Genomic DNA, 20,652 nt, shown 5'->3' on the forward strand with positions numbered 1-20,652 from the left:
TGAGGATTTGAAAAAAATGACGAAATGACAAAAACGATGGGTTATAGCCCATGTTTTTTGAAATTTTGAAAAAAAAAGTTAGCTTCGTTTCTCATCATTTTGGACTGTGGGCTATAGCCCATATCGTACGGCATACTATAGCGCGCCGTTTTTCATCATTTTTGAGGATTTGAAAAAAATGACGAAATGACAAAAACGATGGGTTATAGCCCATGTTTTTTGAAATTTTGAAAAAAAAAAGTTAGCTTCGTTTCTCATCATTTTGGACCGTGGGCTATAGCCCATATCGTACGGCATACTATAGCGCGCCGTTTTTCATCATTTTTGAGGATTTGAAAAAAATGACGAAATGACAAAAACGATGGGTTATAGCCCATGTTTTTTGAAATTTTGAAAAAAAAAGTTAGCTTCGTTTCTCATCATTTTGGACCGTGGGCTATAGCCCATATCGTACGGCATACTATAGCGCGCCGTTTTTCATCATTTTTGAGGATTTGAAAAAAATGACGAAATGACAAAAACGATGGGTTATAGCCCATGTTTTTTTAAATTTTGAAAAAAAAAGTTAGCTTCGTTTCTCATCATTTTGGACCGTGGGCTATAGCCCATATCGTACGGCATACTATAGCGCGCCGTTTTTCATCATTTTTGAGGATTTGAAAAAAATGACGAAATGACAAAAACGATGGGTTATAGCCCATGTTTTTTGAAATTTTGAAAAAAAAAGTTAGCTTCGTTTCTCATCATTTTGGACCGTGGGCTATAGCCCATATCGTACGGCATACTATAGCGCGCCGTTTTTCATCATTTTTGAGGATTTTAAAAAAATGACGAAATGACAAAAACGATGGGTTATAGCCCATGTTTTTTGAAATTTTGAAATAAAAAGTTAGCTTCGTTTCTCATCATTTTGGACCGTGGGCTATAGCCCATATCGTACGGCATACTATAGCGCGCCGTTTTTCATCATTTTTGAGGATTTGAAAAAAATGACGAAATGACAAAAACGATGGGTTATAGCCCATGTTTTTTGAAATTTTGAAAAAAAAAGTTAGCTTCGTTTCTCATCATTTTGGACCGTGGGCTATAGCCCATATCGTACGGCATACTATAGCGCGCCGTTTTTCATCATTTTTGAGGATTTTAAAAAAATGACGAAATGACAAAAACGATGGGTTATAGCCCATGTTTTTTGAAATTTTGAAAAAAAAAGTTAGCTTCGTTTCTCATCATTTTGGACTGTGGGCTATAGCCCATATCGTACGGCATACTATAGCGCGCCGTTTTTCATCATTTTTGAGGATTTGAAAAAAATGACGAAATGACAAAAACGATGGGTTATAGCCCATGTTTTTTGAAATTTTGAAAAAAAAAAGTTAGCTTCGTTTCTCATCATTTTGGACCGTGGGCTATAGCCCATATCGTACGGCATACTATAGCGCGCCGTTTTTCATCATTTTTGAGGATTTGAAAAAAATGACGAAATGACAAAAACGATGGGTTATAGCCCATGTTTTTTGAAATTTTGAAAAAAAAAGTTAGCTTCGTTTCTCATCATTTTGGACCGTGGGCTATAGCCCATATCGTACGGCATACTATAGCGCGCCGTTTTTCATCATTTTTGAGGATTTGAAAAAAATGACGAAATGACAAAAACGATGGGTTATAGCCCATGTTTTTTTAAATTTTGAAAAAAAAAGTTAGCTTCGTTTCTCATCATTTTGGACCGTGGGCTATAGCCCATATCGTACGGCATACTATAGCGCGCCGTTTTTCATCATTTTTGAGGATTTGAAAAAAATGACGAAATGACAAAAACGATGGGTTATAGCCCATGTTTTTTGAAATTTTGAAAAAAAAAGTTAGCTTCGTTTCTCATCATTTTGGACCGTGGGCTATAGCCCATATCGTACGGCATACTATAGCGCGCCGTTTTTCATCATTTTTGAGGATTTTAAAAAAATGACGAAATGACAAAAACGATGGGTTATAGCCCATGTTTTTTGAAATTTTGAAATAAAAAGTTAGCTTCGTTTCTCATCATTTTGGACCGTGGGCTATAGCCCATATCGTACGGCATACTATAGCGCGCCGTTTTTCATCATTTTTGAGGATTCGAAAAAAATGACGAAATGACAAAAACGATGGGTTATAGCCCATGTTTTTTGAAATTTTGAAAAAAAAAGTTAGCTTCGTTTCTCATCATTTTGGACCGTGGGCTATAGCCCATATCGTACGGCATACTATAGCGCGCCGTTTTTCATCATTTTTGAGGATTTTAAAAAAATGACGAAATGACAAAAACGATGGGTTATAGCCCATGTTTTTTGAAATTTTGAAATAAAAAGTTAGCTTCGTTTCTCATCATTTTGGACCGTGGGCTATAGCCCATATCGTACGGCATACTATAGCGCGCCGTTTTTCATCATTTTTGAGGATTTGAAAAAAATGACGAAATGACAAAAACGATGGGTTATAGCCCATGTTTTTTGAAATTTTGAAAAAAAAAGTTAGCTTCGTTTCTCATCATTTTGGACCGTGGGCTATAGCCCATATCGTACGGCATACTATAGCGCGCCGTTTTTCATCATTTTTGAGGATTTGAAAAAAATGACGAAATGACAAAAACGATGGGTTATAGCCCATGTTTTTTGAAATTTTGAAAAAAAAAGTTAGCTTCGTTTCTCATCATTTTGGACCGTGGGCTATAGCCCATATCGTACGGCATACTATAGCGCGCCGTTTTTCATCATTTTTGAGGATTTGAAAAAAATGACGAAATGACAAAAACGATGGGTTATAGCCCATGTTTTTTGAAATTTTGAAAAAAAAAGTTAGCTTCGTTTCTCATCATTTTGGAACGTGGGCTATAGCCCATATCGTACGGCATACTATAGCGCGCCGTTTTTCATCATTTTTGAGGATTTGAAAAAAATGATGAAATGACAAAAACGATGGGTTATAGCCCTCGTTTTTTTTAATTTTGAAAAAAAAAGTTAGCTTCGTTTCTCATCATTTTGGACCGTGGGCTATAGCCCATATCGTACGGCATACTATAGCGCGCCGTTTTTCATCATTTTTGAGGATTTGAAAAAAATGACGAAATGACAAAAACGATGGGTTATAGCCCATGTTTTTTGAAATTTTGAAAAAAAAAGTTAGCTTCGTTTCTCATCATTTTGGACCGTGGGCTATAGCCCATATCGTACGGCATACTATAGCGCGCCGTTTTTCATCATTTTTGAGGATTTGAAAAAAATGACGAAATAACAAAAACGATGGGTTATAGCCCATGTTTTTTGAAATTTTGAAAAAAAAAGTTAGCTTCGTTTCTCATCATTTTGGACCGTGGGCTATAGCCCATATCGTACGGCATACTATAGCGCGCCGTTTTTCATCATTTTTGAGGATTTGAAAAAAATGACGAAATGACAAAAACGATGGGTTATAGCCCATGTTTTTTGAAATTTTGAAAAAAAAAGTTAGCTTCGTTTCTCATCATTTTGGACCGTGGGCTATAGCCCATATCGTACGGCATACTATAGCGCGCCGTTTTTCATCATTTTTGAGGATTTGAAAAAAATGACGAAATGACAAAAACGATGGGTTATAGCCCATGTTTTTTGAAATTTTGAAAAAAAAAGTTAGCTTCGTTTCTCATCATTTTGGACCGTGTGCTATAGCCCATATCGTACGGCATACTATAGCGCGCCGTTTTTCATCATTTTTGAGGATTTGAAAAAAATGACGAAATGACAAAAACGATGGGTTATAGCCCATGTTTTTTTAAATTTTGAAAAAAAAGGTTAGCTTCGTTTCTCATCATTTTGGACCGTGGGCTATAGCCCATATCGTACGGCATACTATAGCGCGCCGTTTTTCATCATTTTTGAGGATTTGAAAAAAATGACGAAATGACAAAAACGATGGGTTATAGCCCATGTTTTTTGAAATTTTGAAAAAAAAAGTTAGCTTCGTTTCTCATCATTTTGGACCGTGGGCTATAGCCCATATCGTACGGCATACTATAGCGCGCCGTTTTTCATCATTTTTGAGGATTTGAAAAAAATGACGAAATGACAAAAACGATGGGTTATAGCCCATGTTTTTTGAAATTTTGAAAAAAAAAGTTAGCTTCGTTTCTCATCATTTTGGACCGTGGGCTATAGCCCATATCGTACGGCATACTATAGCGCGCCGTTTTTCATCATTTTTGAGGATTTGAAAAAAATGACGAAATGACAAAAACGATGGGTTATAGCCCATGTTTTTTGAAATTTTGAAAAAAAAGTTAGCTTCGTTTCTCATCATTTTGGACCGTGGGCTATAGCCCATATCGTACGGCATACTATAGCGCGCCGTTTTTCATAATTTTTGAGGATTTGAAAAAAATGACGAAATGACAAAAACGATGGGTTATAGCCCATGTTTTTTTTAATTTTGAAAAAAAAAGTTAGCTTCGTTTCTCATCATTTTGGACCGTGGGCTATAGCCCATATCGTACGGCATACTATAGCGCGCCGTTTTTCATCATTTTTGAGGATTTGAAAAAAATGACGAAATGACAAAAACGATGGGTTATAGCCCATGTTTTTTGAAATTTTGAAAAAAAAAGTTAGCTTCGTTTCTCATCATTTTGGACCGTGGGCTATAGCCCATATCGTACGGCATACTATAGCGCGCCGTTTTTCATCATTTTTGAGGATTTGAAAAAAATGACGAAATGACAAAAACGATGGGTTATAGCCCATGTTTTTTGAAATTTTGAAAAAAAAAGTTAGCTTCGTTTCTCATCATTTTGGACCGTGGGCTATAGCCCATATCGTATGGCATACTATAGCGCGCCGTTTTTCATCATTTTTGAGGATTTGAAAAAAATGACGAAATGACAAAAACGATGGGTTATAGCCCATGTTTTTTGAAATTTTGAAAAAAAAAGTTAGCTTCGTTTCTCATCATTTTGGACCGTGGGCTATAGCCCATATCGTACGGCATACTATAGCGCGCTGTTTTTCATCATTTTTGAGGATTTGAAAAAAATGACGAAATGACAAAAACGATGGGTTATAGCCCATGTTTTTTGAAATTTTGAAAAAAAAAAGTTAGCTTCGTTTCTCATCATTTTGGACCGTGGGCTATAGCCCATATCGTACGGCATACTATAGCGCGCCGTTTTTCATCATTTTTGAGGATTTGAAAAAAATGACGAAATGACAAAAACGATGGGTTATAGCCCATGTTTTTTGAAATTTTGAAAAAAAAAGTTAGCTTCGTTTTTCGTCACTTTGGACCGTGGGCTATAGCCCATATCGTACGGCATACTATAGCGCGCCGTTTTTCATCATTTTTGAGGATTTGAAAAAAATGACGAAATGACAAAAACGATGGGTTATAGCCCATGTTTTTTGAAATTTAGAAAAAAAAAGTTAGCTTCGTTTCTCATCATTTTGGACCGTGGGCTATAGCCCATAACGTACGGCATACTATAGCGCGCCGTTTTTCATCATTTTTGAGGATTTGAAAAAAATGACGAAATGACAAAAACGATGGGTTATAGCCCATGTTTTTTGAAATTTTGGAAAAAAAAGTTAGCTTCGTTTCTCATCATTTTGGACCGTGGGCTATAGCCCATATCGTACGGCATACTATAGCGCGCCGTTTTTCATCATTTTTGAGGATTTGAAAAAAATGACGAAATGACAAAAACGATGGGTTATAGCCCATGTTTTTTGAAATTTTGAAAAAAAAAGTTAGCTTCGTTTCTCATCATTTTGGACCGTGGGCTATAGCCCATATCGTACGGCATACTATAGCGCGCCGTTTTTCATCATTTTTGAGGATTTGAAAAAAATGACGAAATGACAAAAACGATGGGTTATAGCCCATGTTTTTTGAAATTTTGAAAAAAAAAGTTAGCTTCGTTTCTCATCATTTTTGACCGTGGGCTATAGCCCATATCGTACGGCATACTATAGCGCGCCGTTTTTCATCATTTTTGAGGATTTGAAAAAAATTACGAAATGACAAAAACGATGGGTTATAGCCCATGTTTTTTGAAATTTTGAAAAAAAAAGTTAGCTTCGTTTTGTCATCATTTTGGACCGTGGGCTATAGCCCATATCGTACGGCATACTATAGCGCGCCGTTTTTCATCATTTTTGAGGATTTGAAAAAAATGACGAAATGACAAAAACGATGGGTTATAGCCCATGTTTTTTGAAATTTTGAAAAAAAAAGTTAGCTTAGTTTCTCATCATTTTGGACCGTGGGCTATAGCCCATATCGTACGGCATACTATAGCGCGCCGTTTTTCATCATTTTTGAGGATTTTTAAAAAATGACGAAATGACAAAAACGATGGGTTATAGCCCATGTTTTTTGAAATTTTGAAAAAAAAAGTTAGCTTCGTTTCTCATCATTTTGGACCGTGGGCTATAGCCCATATCGTACGGCATACTATAGCGCGCCGTTTTTCATCATTTTTGAGGATTTAAAAAAAATGACGAAATGACAAAAACGATGGGTTATAGCCCATGTTTTTTGAAATTTTGAAAAAAAAAGTTAGCTTCGTTTCTCATCATTTTGGACCGTGGGCTATAGCCCATATCGTACGGCATACTATAGCGCGCCGTTTTTCATCATTTTTGAGGATTTGAAAAAAATGACGAAATGACAAAAACGATGGGTTATAGCACATGTTTTTTGAAATTTTGAAAAAAAAAGTTAGCTTCGTTTCTCATCATTTTGGACCGTGGGCTATAGCCCATATCGTACGGCATACTATAGCGCGCCGTTTTTCATCATTTTTGAGGATTTGAAAAAAATGACGAAATGACAAAAACGATGGGTTATAGCCCATGTTTTTTGAAATTTTGAAAAAAAAAGTTAGCTTCGTTTCTCATCATTTTGGACCGTGGGCTATAGCCCATATCGTACGGCATACTATAGCGCACCGTTTTTCATCATTTTTGAGGATTTGAAAAAAATGACGAAATGACAAAAACGATGGGTTATAGCCCATGTTTTTTGAAATTTTGAAAAAAAAAGTTAGCTTCGTTTCTCATCATTTTGGACCGTGGGCTATAGCCCATATCGTACGGCATACTATAGCGCGCCGTTTTTCATCATTTTTGAGGATTTGAAAAAAATGACGAAATGACAAAAACGATGGGTTATAGCCCATGTTTTTTGAAATTTTGAAAAAAAAAGTTAGCTTCGTTTCTCATCATTTTGGACCGTGGGCTATAGCCCATATCGTACGGCATACTATAGCGCGCCGTTTTTCATCATTTTTGAGGATTTGAAAAAAATGACGAAATGACAAAAACGATGGGTTATAGCCCATGTTTTTTGAAATTTTGAAAAAAAAAGTTAGCTTCGTTTCTCATCATTTTGGACCGTGGGCTATAGCCCATATCGTACGGCATACTATAGCACGCCGTTTTTCATCATTTTTGAGGATTTGAAAAAAATGACGAAATGACAAAAACGATGGGTTATAGCCCATGTTTTTTGAAATTTTGAAAAAAAAGTTAGCTTCGTTTCTCATCATTTTGGACCGTGGGCTATAGCCCATATCGTACGGCATACTATAGCGCGCCGTTTTTCATCATTTTTGAGGATTTGAAAAAAATGACGAAATGACAAAAACGATGGGTTATAGCCCATGTTTTTTGAAATTTTGAAAAAAAAAGTTAGCTTCGTTTCTCATCATTTTGGACCGTGGGCTATAGCCCATATCGTACGGCATACTATAGCGCGCCGTTTTTCATCATTTTTGAGGATTTGAAAAAAATGACGAAATGACAAAAACGATGGGTTATAGCCCATGTTTTTTGACATTTTGAAAAAAAAAGTTAGCTTCGTTTCTCATCATTTTGGACCGTGGGCTATAGCCCATATCGTACGGCATACTATAGCGCGCCGTTTTTCATCATTTTTGAGGATTTGAAAAAAATGACGAAATGACAAAAACGATGGGTTATAGCCCATGTTTTTTGAAATTTTGAAAAAAAAAGTTAGCTTCGTTTCTCATCATTTTGGACCGTGGGCTATAGCCCATATCGTACGGCATACTATAGCGCGCCGTTTTTCATCATTTTTGAGGATTTGAAAAAAATGACGAAATGACAAAAACGATGGGTTATAGCCCATGTTTTTTGAAATTTTGAAAAAAAAAGTTAGCTTCGTTTCTCATCATTTTGGACCGTGGGCTATAGCCCATATCGTACGGCATACTATAGCGCGCCGTTTTTCATCATTTTTGAGGATTTGAAAAAAATGACGAAATGACAAAAACGATGGGTTATAGCCCATGTTTTTTGAAATTTTGAAAAAAAAAGTTAGCTTCGTTTCTCATCATTTTGGACCGTGGGCTATAGCCCATATCGTACGGCATACTATAGCGCGCCGTTTTTCATCATTTTTGAGGATTTGAAAAAAATGACGAAATGACAAAAACGATGGGTTATAGCCCATGTTTTTTTTATTTTGAAAAAAAAAGTTAGCTTCGTTTCTCATCATTTTGGACCGTGGGCTATAGCCCATATCGTACGGCATACTATAGCGCGCCGTTTTTCATCATTTTTGAGGATTTGAAAAAAATGACGAAATGACAAAAACGATGGGTTATAGCCCATGTTTTTTGAAATTTTGAAAAAAAAAGTTAGCTTCGTTTCTCATCATTTTGGACCGTGGGCTATAGCCCATATCGTACGGCATACTATAGCGCGCAGTTTTTCATCATTTTTGAAGATTTTTAAAAAATGACGAAATGACAAAAACGATGGGTTATTTTGAAGCGTGCACCTACACACGCACAGGCGCACATGCGTATGCACACCTGGACCTGTAAATGAACAACACAAAAACTAAGGCACTGGTGTCGGACTTCTGGTTTACCGGAACGGGGTTCAACTCCCTGCAGTGCCCTGCTCAATGTGTTGTATTTACCGGAAAGGATGAGAAACATTAGCAAATTGCGGAGTGTTAGAAAAAAAAGGATGGGTTATAGCCCATTTTTTTTGAAAAATTACGAAATTGCGGAAAATAGCCCATGGTCCAAAATGATGAGAAACGAGGATAACTTTTTTTTCAAAATTTCAAAAAACATGGGCTATAACCCATCGTTTTAAAAACCTTACCTTTCCGCAGCTACGCCCCAAACACACTGCCTGCAACGCATGCAGCGCCATTTTAAACTTAAAGACCCCGCCTACAGTATCCGCGTCTGTTGAAACACGTCATTGGAAAGTCCGTCGGTCATTGGTTGGTTCCGTCAGAGTGGAAGGATCATCTCATCTGCTGCAGCTGTGTGTGTGGATTTACGCACGCATGCGTGCGCACACACACACACGCATGCGCACGCACACACTCCCACAGACACGCGCACGCACAGGCCTGGAAGTAGGCAGCCTGCATGCACTCAAAAACGTTTTATATTAAATTAAATTAATTTCATGAATAAATTATAAACGGTTTAGGTTTATTGATTAAAGAACCCTGAAAGAACAGACAGACAGACAGACAGACAGAGAGACAGACAGACAGACAGACAGACAGACAGACAGACAGACAGACAGACAGACAGACAGACAGACAGACGTGGAGTCATCCATATATCTACCACCTCCTAAATGTAGCTGTCATTCAAGCAGACGGAAAACAAATCACCTCCCTCCCCCCTGCTTGCCTTTGTTTATTCACCGTGCCAATTATCATTAGCCTAATGACTCCTCAATGGCCTCAGTGCTCTGCCTCTTCACAGGATACTATCTCTGTACCTCGCCCTCCCCCTGAGCTTCATTGGTGTCCCAATTGAGATGTCCTGGCATTCTCCCTCCCTCACTCACTCACTCACTCACTCCTCCCTCCCTCCCTCCCTCCCTCCCTCCCTCCCTCACTCACTCACTCCCTCCCTCACTCCTCCCTCCCTCCCTCACTCACTCATTCTGCACAATGAGTGCTTGCATACTTTGATCCTTTTGAGTATTTGTACATTGCAGTATTGATACTTTTATTGATCACTCATGCACGCACAAATTAAGATGGAGATAAGAGGTTTCAGCAACAAAATAGTGCTTATACAATTCCTCTTGCTTTCCCTTGTGAAGTTGTTAGGAGTCCTGGAGAGGGAGACGTGAAATGTAAAGAGAAACAGAGAGAGAGGGAAAGAGAGAGAGAGAGAGAGAGAGAGAGCATAGAGTTCTGGCTTTGGAATATAGAGTGCTTGAACATACTTCTCTTCCATCTCTTCTTCTACCCCTTCCTTCCATTGGTGGAGGGAGCGTATTGATTTCATATTAGGTCTGAGCTGCCATCTGGCTGCTTTTCATAATTCATTCCTCTGCTTTTAGAAAGCATGGTACAGAGAGAGAGAGAGAGAGAGAGAGAGAGAGAGAGAGAGAGAGAGAGAGAGAGAGAGAGAGATTGAGAGAGAGAGAGAGAGAGATAGAGAGAGAGAGAGAGAGAGATAGAGAGGGACCTGGACCAAAATTCACACAATCACACAATGGGCCCTGCAATGAATGAACCCGCCTCTCTCTCTCTCTCTCTCTCTCTCTCTCTCGGGTAAGAAGGCAGCCAGGCACGCAGCCTCCTCTCATTCCTTCTCATCAGCCATCGATTCTTTCCATCGATGTGTGATCGTCCAATGACAAATATTTAACTTCCTGCCACAGCATCGATGCTGAGTGAAAGTAGAATTGAGCGCGAGGTGTCCCGCCCCCCTCCCGTCCACACGCGCACACACACACACGTGCGCGCGCACACACACACACACGGACGCACACACGGACGCACGCACACTCACTCACTCCAAACAAGACTCATAGTCCCCATTTATTTTTCTAGTTTGCAAGAATAATAAATAAAAAAAACACTAAACAAATTTACCATTTACCATTCATCATGTCAGTATCATGGTCAGTATCATGTCAGTATCGTGGTCAGTATCATGTTTTTTTTGTACTACACCAAAGCCATTGTTCTCTGCGGTGCATTCAGTGGACGCTGCAGGCACATAGTGCGTGGGCGCTGCTTTCACGACCCTGAATCGGTATAGTGAGCGAGTGAGTGAGTAGTATGGGGTCCTGGGCCATGCGCCGAGACCTGTAAGACTGTTCTGTGATTAATGGTTGGAGACGCGCCCCGCTAATTGTGGTCCCTGACACAGGCACACGTCCCCAGACAAAGCCGGACAGCACTGGAGCAGGGTGCCATGCTCAATCACCTAGCAGCAGGACAGAAAGCCTAGCGTGCTACGGGGTTGGGCAGAGGAAAGGCGAGGTCACGGGATATCAGCAGATGACAGTTAGAGGAGAGTTAAGGAGGGTACCATGGGAGTCCCGTGCAGGCCCATGGCTATAGGGATGGATGGGACAGGTAATGCAGGGTCCAAAGACAGTACTCAAATGTTTTACTTAAGTAAACGTATAAATACTGCAATGTAGAAGTAAGTAAAAGTCAAAAAATTCACTTGAGTAAAAGGCCGAATTAGGGCTGAAGTAAAAGTACAATATTTGGATCTGAGATGTAGTGGAGTAGAAGTAAAAGTATTGTAAATTGTAAATACTCAAGTAAAGTACAAATACCTCAAAATTGTAGTATAGTCTCTCTAAGTCGTCCTCAGACGAGCCCTCCATCGTTGCTTCCAGTCATCCCAGTTCTCCATACATCTGGCCAGCTCATTGGTTGGCAGAGGAAGTGTAGCACCCAGGATTACATTAGATAATTGACACTGGGTGAAAAAATGGGTTGCTAAATCGTGGGATAAAAAAAAGTTAATGTGGGACGTCCTTGTGACCGGTGCCGGTGTGTTGGTTCCCACAGCTCTACTTTGCTGGCTGGCAGCTCTTGAATTAAATGTACTATATTTGCTTATGTAGGATCCCAGAGAATTTAACAATGAATGTTTTTACGAATGTAACAACATTACGAATGTTGCTCTGGAGAGGGAGGTCTGGAGCTCTCTGGTGGAGCTGTTGCCCCCGTGACCCAACTACGGATAAGCGGTTGAAGATGGATGGATGGATGGATGGACGGATGGACGGATGGATGGATGGATGGATGGACAGACTCTGGTGTGTCCTTCACGTTTCACTAGCACCCAACATGTCCCAGCGTGGCGCGGACCGTCTCTCTCTGTGAAGACAGAATAAATTACCCCCACATGCAAATATATATACTATCCCACCTGCAGACACTGTGTTGTAAGTGAGGACAGATGGAGGCCATGAATCGGCTATATAGCTCCAGACTGTCGGCCCTGTCGTGAATCCACTTTACGGGAAGAGAAGGATCAAGGCAGACTGTTCTCACGTCGTCTCCATGAGGAAGGTGTGATCCATGAGGCGAACAGAACCGCAGTTCTGCCAGATGGGTGACGTGTCCTGTTCCAGCCCGGGTTGGGGACCATATTGTAACATCAGTCTGTTAAAGAATAATAATAAATAAATACATAAAATAAACATTGCACTCTGTGAAATGTGATCTGTTCGTCTCAATTAGTTTGTCGATGTGACTTTGTATGTTTACACTTTGTCATAAATTAGAGACATTTCATTGTTGCCCTTGTGTGTGTGTGTGTGTGTGTGTGTGTGTGTGTGTGTGTGGAGATAGCCTATTTGTCTATGTGTGTAAAAAAGTGTGCATGTTTCTAGTCTGTGTGACTGTGACTGTGTGTGTGACTGTGTGTGTGTGTGTGTGTGTGTGTGTGTGTGTGTGTGTGTGTGTGTGTGTGTGTGTGTGTGTGTGTGTGTGTGTGTGTGTGTGTGTGTGAGAACATTTCTTGGCCATACCTTGGTCTCTCCCCAGTCCCATCACCCTGGGTCCAAGTCATTCAAGCAGAGCCCCCCCCCCCCATAGGCCCCTGGGTGCCTCCCCACAAAAAGTCCACAATGCTCTTCAAACAATAGGCCGAGGGGACAAAGAGCACATTTACACAAGTGGAGCTTTCTTTGAAAGCAAAAAGGCACCATTTGGAAGACTTCCAACCCCTCCCCTTAATCCCCCACCCCCACCCCCCCAAGAAAGAAAAAAAGCAGAGCCCCCTTTGCCCCGTAACACCCCTCAATTCCCCACCCAAAAAAAAAGAAACAAAACTTAGAGCACCATTCCAGTGATGGAGACGTGGGAGCCGAATATACGACGCCAGCCGAACTGCAGTCCCACACCCCCCCCCCCCACCCCCCAATTCCACAAGCAGCACCTCCACAAATCGGTCAAACCCCCTCTTTACGGGACAAAGGGCCTTTAGAGGCTGAGTGTATGTGAGGGCCCTGGGCAATGCCACAGTGGCTTAAGGGCCGTGCATGGAGGCCCCTACGAGACAGGTCCTTGTGCCCCCCTCCTCCTGTCTCACTCTCGTGTTTCTAGTCTCTCTCGCTTAACTCTCTCTCTCTCTCTCTCTCTCTCTCTCTCTCTCTCTCTCTGTCGTCCGTTTCTTCTCTGTCCCTCACTCTCGTTCTACACTCTCCATCTCTGTCTCGTTCTCACTGTCTCTCTTCCTTCACAGAGGGGTTGAACAGAAAGGTTCAACAAGTGGACAGAGATAGAGAGAGAGAGAGAGAGAGAGAGAGAGAGAGGACATGGGGACAGCATGGAAAGGGGGGGTGGGGGCGTTGGGTGTTCTTATGTCAACACTGTGGTATTTTCCCAAAGATGCATATCGCCTCTATACAAATAGGAGGTGTATTTATAGGCGAGCGCCATAGAGATCTGCATGAGAGGAGAGAGAGAGAGAGAGTTTGGCTGAGCTCTGTGGCCATGGCCCCATGGCTCTCCTTCCATGGATGGCCTTCCTTCATGGCTAGTGAAATTGTTATTCTTTAGATGCGTGTTGGCTGGGAAACACATGGGTTCTCAGGCGACCACACAGTACACTCTCCCTCCCCGACGTGGCGGCCCGTCGCAGAGCCTTGCCCATTGAAGAGAGAGAGAGAGGACAGGCCCGGGTGGGCCCCCACATACATCTTTGACTGGAGCCAACGAACGTCCCCCCCAGGCCAAGGCCCAGGCCCAGGCCGCTGTGTGACAGCAGGGTCCCCGCAGGGCGGTGGCCGCTGCGCCATGCAGCAAAGGGAATGCTGTGGGAAACACGGACGGCTGATGGCGGGGCCCCTGCCTCTCCTCTCCTCCCTGCCAGCGTTAATGTACACAAGCACATTAACCACTTAAGCTCTATAAACTGTGTCGATGACAAATAGCTCAAATAGCTGAGCTCCGAGCTCACAACGTATCGCTGAGCTTGTCTGTATTTTCACTTTTTTGAGGGGCGCTAGCCCCTCTTATGCCCAGCTTTGAGGGTTTGTGTAAAAACTGGCTGATCACCCCATAGCGATGATTTGATTGGCAAGGTACATATTGTAGTACATATAAAAGTGAAGACGGAAAAGTGAGTACCGGTATTTATGTATTTAATTATTTCATTTTAAATTGTTAGTTTTTTTGCCTGAAATGCCCAAACATGGGTTACAACAAGTGATGTTTTCTCAGACGGTATACCATAATTAATCCCTGCATGCGATATGTGCACGAATAGGATATACGCTCGTGCTTGGCCAATGGATGAAATGGTTAGCAGACAGACGGTATACTATACGCTTTTTTTCCCCCCGGCACGGCATACTACGTATTATAGCATATAACGGTAGACTACAACACTGGTTACAAGCAGTTTGTTTTGATGGTGAGAGGCGTTATCAGAGGTTACAGTTGGCATTTAGATCCATTAAGGGCCATCCATTTTCCCCCGAGGGCCATGCCGGATCACTGAGCCGTCTCATGTTTTAATTCATTCGACCTTTTATTGCAACAGAGCACTACAGCAGTCAGAACAAGGCCTCAATAATAATAATAACAATCATAATAATAAAAATATTAACCTGACGTGGATCAAACTGCAGCAAATGAAGTTTCAGTCATATTTTGTCATCTGAAATGTTTTATTTGACAAAATATCATTACCGGTAGTCAACTACATCTACAGTTTATTTAGTAGACAATAATGTATTTTGGCGGGCCTTGAGTGGCAGACGCAATTAAATTAGGATATTTAGTCTTAGTTTTAGTCATCATAGCTTAGTTTTTATTTAGTTTTTGGCAGTGCAAAAGGGTATAGTCGTCGAAGAAAATTCGGGTAGGCGTGCTGTTTCCGGTGTGCACGGTGTGCACGGTGTGCGGCACGTCATGCGATGCCAGGGCATAAATGAGCCTAAAGAGGTCACCCAAAACCAGACGGGCAGGTAGCAAGCGGTGTGTCACAAGAGAAGCCTCCTTGGGCTGGCACGCACAACCTGCAGAGACTTCTCAGAGGAAACCTGGCACCTTGGCATGAGCAAACACAAAAGAGCAAAGCCTGGTTCACGCTTTAGTCAACAATGGAGTAGCACTTGAACTCCCTGCGTGATCCACGGGCGATCACCCGACCCAGCCTGCCTGAGACCGAAATAACTTTTGATTTTTGGAAGCGCGTGCTACCCACACAAAATATCACCAACCAGATACCAGTCAGACCGGTAGTGACTCCCTGGAGAGTGTTCTCTCTGTAGTTCTCACACACACACACACACACACACACACACACACACACACACACACACACACACACACACACACACACACACACACACACACACACACACACACACACACACACACACACACACACACACACACACACACACACACACACACACACACACACACACACACACACACACACACACACACACACACACACACACACACACACACACACACACACACACACACACACACACACACACACACACACACACACACACGTCATGTCGGTATAGTCAGTGTCATGGTCAGTATCATGTCAGTATCATAGTCAGTGGTAAAGGAGGCTGAAATCAATCAAAAAAGAACAGGCACATCCAAGTGCCTACTAGCCAGGGTGCTGGATTAATCAAAGTCACAAGTAAATAAATGAAACAATCCGCACACCATTTTCTGCTCCGAGATTTATTTACTTAAAGTGGTAACGTTTCTGTACACACATGTAGTTTCACATGTGTGAAAGGTCTGAAGAAGAAGGGCTACGGCTCGAAACGTTACCACTTTATGTAAAGAACCCACTGTACGACATGATGCATCATGGTGCGGTATAATAACCTATCAAAGCTTGACGTTAAATTGCTTTAAAACAAACTCAGCTACTGCAGTTTTCTCTCACACAAATTCAAACCATTTGAGCGTTGAGAGTTCAGCACCACAGTGCACGGCGGACCCACTTCAACTAATTAACTCAAATGTTTATAAGAATTGGCACGGCGGCCAAACAGTTCCAAGTACAAGCACAATTGAAGGGTGTGATATAAGCAGGTGAACTTCAATTTAATAACCTCACATTCTTGCAGGCAGTGATAGTAACAGTAGGCTACTGTACTGTACTGTAGCCTACCTGTTAATGATTTTGGGGCAGATGTTGATGATGATTTCACCAGTGTTAGCCACCATGAGACTTATAGTTAACTACTCACCTAATGCCACAGGTGTTCCATGTTTAATCTATACTTCCAAAGTGTGTAAATTGTTTAAGTCACAGATGCATGGTTATTTTTATGGTTATTTTTTATATCGTGAATATATAAACTTTGGCTAAAAGCTTGTGTTTACACTGTTTATGTGAACTGTCATGGCAGCTTGGCTACAACCGAAACATACTTCCTCTTCCTCTTCAAAATAAGAGCCACTTGTAATGATTAGTCAACACAGGTTTATTTCTAATTCTACTTACAGGACATAGATATAGATTTGTAGCACCTTGAGATAATGCTTTGAATGGGCCCGCTGCCTGCTGCTCGCAAAGGTCTGTGACTGACTGCGTGATCGTGCTCATCTGACAGCTGGAAGGCCGGAACCCTGGAGTCGCCCAGCTCCCCTGACGGACCACCCCTGAGTATCAGGTTAGTATCCTATAGCTGCCAGTATCATGTCACATCGCAGCACGTTGTAAGCTTGTATATTTGCTATTTTAATTGGTTTTAATGAATTACTGGACCGTTACTTGTGTTTCTAGCTACAGTGCATTGCATTTGCAGTATTGATACTTTTACTTATATAAAATGTACTTGTGAAATGTGAGTAGGCCCACTTTGTCCACCACTGTTTGTGTGGAGAGAACAACATGGGTTCTCAGTTGTTGTTGTTGTGATCAACATTACATTCCTCTCCTCCCCTGTTCGTTCTCCTCTGCACAGCACACACTCCCCCTCCCTCCCTAAACAGGCCCTCCCAGATGACATGACAGTTTCTCACATAACCAGCCTCCTCCACTGTTTGCTACAGCGCCGCGGCACTTTGTGCATCACACTCACAACAGGCCCTGCAATCCAGAGCAGCGGGCGCTGGCTTTAGACAGCCACGTACAAACACACCTGAGCAACACAGACAGGGCCCTGCGGGGAACGCCAGGCAGCAGGGGACGTGCGTGTGTGTGTGTGTGTGTGTGTGTGTGTGTGTGTGTGTGTGTGTGTGTGTGTGTGTGTGTGTGTGTGTGTGTGTGTGTGTGTGTGTGTGTGTGTGTGTGTGTGTGTGCATGTGTGCGCACACCTACATCATTTCTATGTATGTGCACATTAGTGTGTCCCTCTGTTTAGTATATGTGCACGCACGTGTGTCCCTATTTGACGGTCTGTGTGTGTGTGTGTGTGTGTGTGTGTGTGTGTGTGTGTGTGTGTGTGTGTGTGTGTGTGTGTGTGTGTGTGTGTGTGTGTGTGTGTGTCCTATACAGACCGTGGCGGTGCAGTAGCCCTGTTAGACAGCATTGACGTCTCTCCACCTCGGTGCTGGCACACTGGGGACTTATTGATTAGCATTAAGCATCCATGCAGATGGACAATAAAGAGCAGGTGAGTGAGAGAGGGCCTGGGGGGAGAGACAGAAGGAGAGGGGACAGAGAGAGAGAGAGGGGGGGGGGCAGAGAGAGAGAGGGGGGGGCGAGAGAGAGAGGGAGAGAGGGAGAGAGGGAGAGAGAGAGAGAGAGAGAGAGAGAGAGAGAGAGAGAGAGAGAGAGAGAAAAGGTAATCAAATGGAGGGGGTAGACAGGAACAACTGGTGAAACATGATGACAATACTGTACAAACTCTTCCATTGAAAATCCAGAATTAAGGAGTAAATAAAGTTTTCAAACCATTGTAGTGGAGTAAAAGTTACAATATTTGCCTCTGAAATGTACTGACATTTTGAAATACTCCAGCAGAGTAGTACCTCAAAATTGTACTTAAGTACGGTACTTCTAGTGAATGCAATTAGTTACTTTCCACCACTGTGGTAGTTAATATTTAGTCACGAGCTCTCATGATACTTTTCATTGATTAATTAAAATGTTCATAAAACCCTCATATACAGACTTACCCACTTTCAACCTGGACGTGTAGGCGTTGTGAAAACCAAAATAAAATTAACATGTTTTCAAAAATAGATCTACAGACGTGTTGACACTGACAGCTTGCAGTTCTATTTCCACTATTGTTGCATGACGCCGTCATGCGACACACTATTCATTTATGAGAAATCACCAAAGGTTTCTGCCCGACAGCGATAATATCATTGTAGTTGCCCGTGGATTCATTGATAATTGTGTGTGCACTGCACACACACATAAAACACTGCATTCACTACAGTGTAGTGAATGCAGCCCAAAGCTGGTGGTAAACTCCATCTAAGGCTGAATACCGGCACAAGACCGATAGTGGACAAGTACCGTGAGGGAAAGTAACTTTCTGATGGTTGTTAGTATGCGTCCTCATTACTTGCCCCGTGAATACTCACACGTCCTCGTGTTTGTTGTTTACATTCCGCCCTCTGCGAACGCGGAAGCAGCGTGTGACGTCATCCACACTGACAGCTTGCAGTTCTATTTCCACTATTGTTGCATGACGCCGTCATGCGACACACTATTCATTTATGAGAAATCACCAAAGGTTTCTGCCCGACAGCGATAATATCATTGTAGTTGCCCGTGGATTCATTGATAATTGTGTGTGCACTGCACACACACATAAAACACTGCATTCACTACAGTGTAGTGAATGCAGCCCAAAGCTGGTGGTAAACTCCATCTAAGGCTGAATACCGGCACAAGACCGATAGTGGACAAGTACCGTGAGGGAAAGTAACTTTCTGATGGTTGTTAGTATGCGTCCTTATTACTTGCCCCGTGAATACTCACACGTCCTCGTGTTTGTTGTTTACATTCCGCCCTCTGCGAACGCGGAAGCAGCGTGTGACGTCATCCACTCTGCGATTGCAAGAGCCCAGACAATACATCCCAGTGCATTCATGGCAGTGTCAGGTGACTTCAACCACGCGTCACTCTCCAGGTCCCTGCCCACCTTCTATCAGTTTGTGAGCTGTACTACGAGGGAGGATAGGACACTGGATCTCCTATATGCAAATGTGAAGGGTGCATATAAATGCACAGCACTGCCCAAATTGGGTGGATCTGACCACAACCTTGTTCACCTCACATCCCTATACACGCCCTTGGTCAAACAACTGCCAGTGACCACTATAACAGTGAGAAAGTGGTCACCTGAGGCAAATGAGGTGCTGAGAGGATGCTATGAGGCCACGGACTGGGGAGTATTCTATGACTCATATGAGGAGGACATTGATGGATTAACAGACTGTATTACGGATTACATTCAATTTTGTGTGGATGATGTCATACCCACCAAAACCGTACGCTGTTTTTCCAACAACAAGCCCTGGGTCACTGGAGACCTAAAGGACCTTCTTAATCTAAAGAAGAGAGCCTTTAAGGCTGGTGACAGGGCGGAACTGAAGCGGGTGCAAGCAGAGCTGAAAAAGAGGATCAGTGAGGCAAAAGACACCTACAGGAGGAAGGTTGAGGAGAATCTGGCACGGAATAATGTGAGGGAGGTGTGGAAAGGGCTAAAGATCATGTCTGGCCACAAGCAGTCCACCAGCCGGTCAGTGGGGGGCAACAAGGACAAAGCAAATGAATTCAACCTGTTTTTCAATAGGTTTGATATCAGCGGCTCCCAGGTTAACCCTCCCCATAGCCCCCAAGCTACGTTGCCTTTTCCCCCCTCCCCCCCTCGTGACCTCCTCCCCCCCCTCTCCTCCACCACCACTGACCAGTGACTGCTGATCAGGTGAAGACTGAACTGAAGAAGCTTCATCAGGGCAAGTCGGCAGGGCCCGATGGCATCAGTCCAAGGGTGCTGAGGATGTGTGCAGACCAGCTGTCAGCGGTGTTCGAGCACCTCTTTAACCTCTCGTTGAGGCTGAGGACTGGGAGGGTGCCGAAGAGGTGGAAGACATCCTGCATCATCCCAGTGCCGAAAGGAGCGCATCCCAGTTCTCTGAACGACTACAGGCCAGTGGTATTGACTTCACACATCATGAAAACCCTGGAGAGACTGGTCCTGCAGCACCTACGGCCGGTGGTGAGTGAGTCCCTGGACCCTCTACAGTTCGCCTACCGGGCCAAAGTTGGTGTGGAGGATGCCATCATCTTCATGCTGCAGAGGGCCTACGCACATCTGGAGAAAAAGGGGAGCACGGTGAGGATCATGTTTTTCGATTTCTCCAGTGCGTTCAACACCATCCGGCCCCCCCTGCTTGCTGAGAAGCTTGCTGCCATGCATGTGGACCACA

Source organism: Protomyctophum bolini (assembly GCF_963924005.1).
Source record: "Protomyctophum bolini genome assembly, chromosome: 6".
Taxonomy (NCBI): Eukaryota; Metazoa; Chordata; class Actinopteri; order Myctophiformes; family Myctophidae; genus Protomyctophum; species Protomyctophum bolini.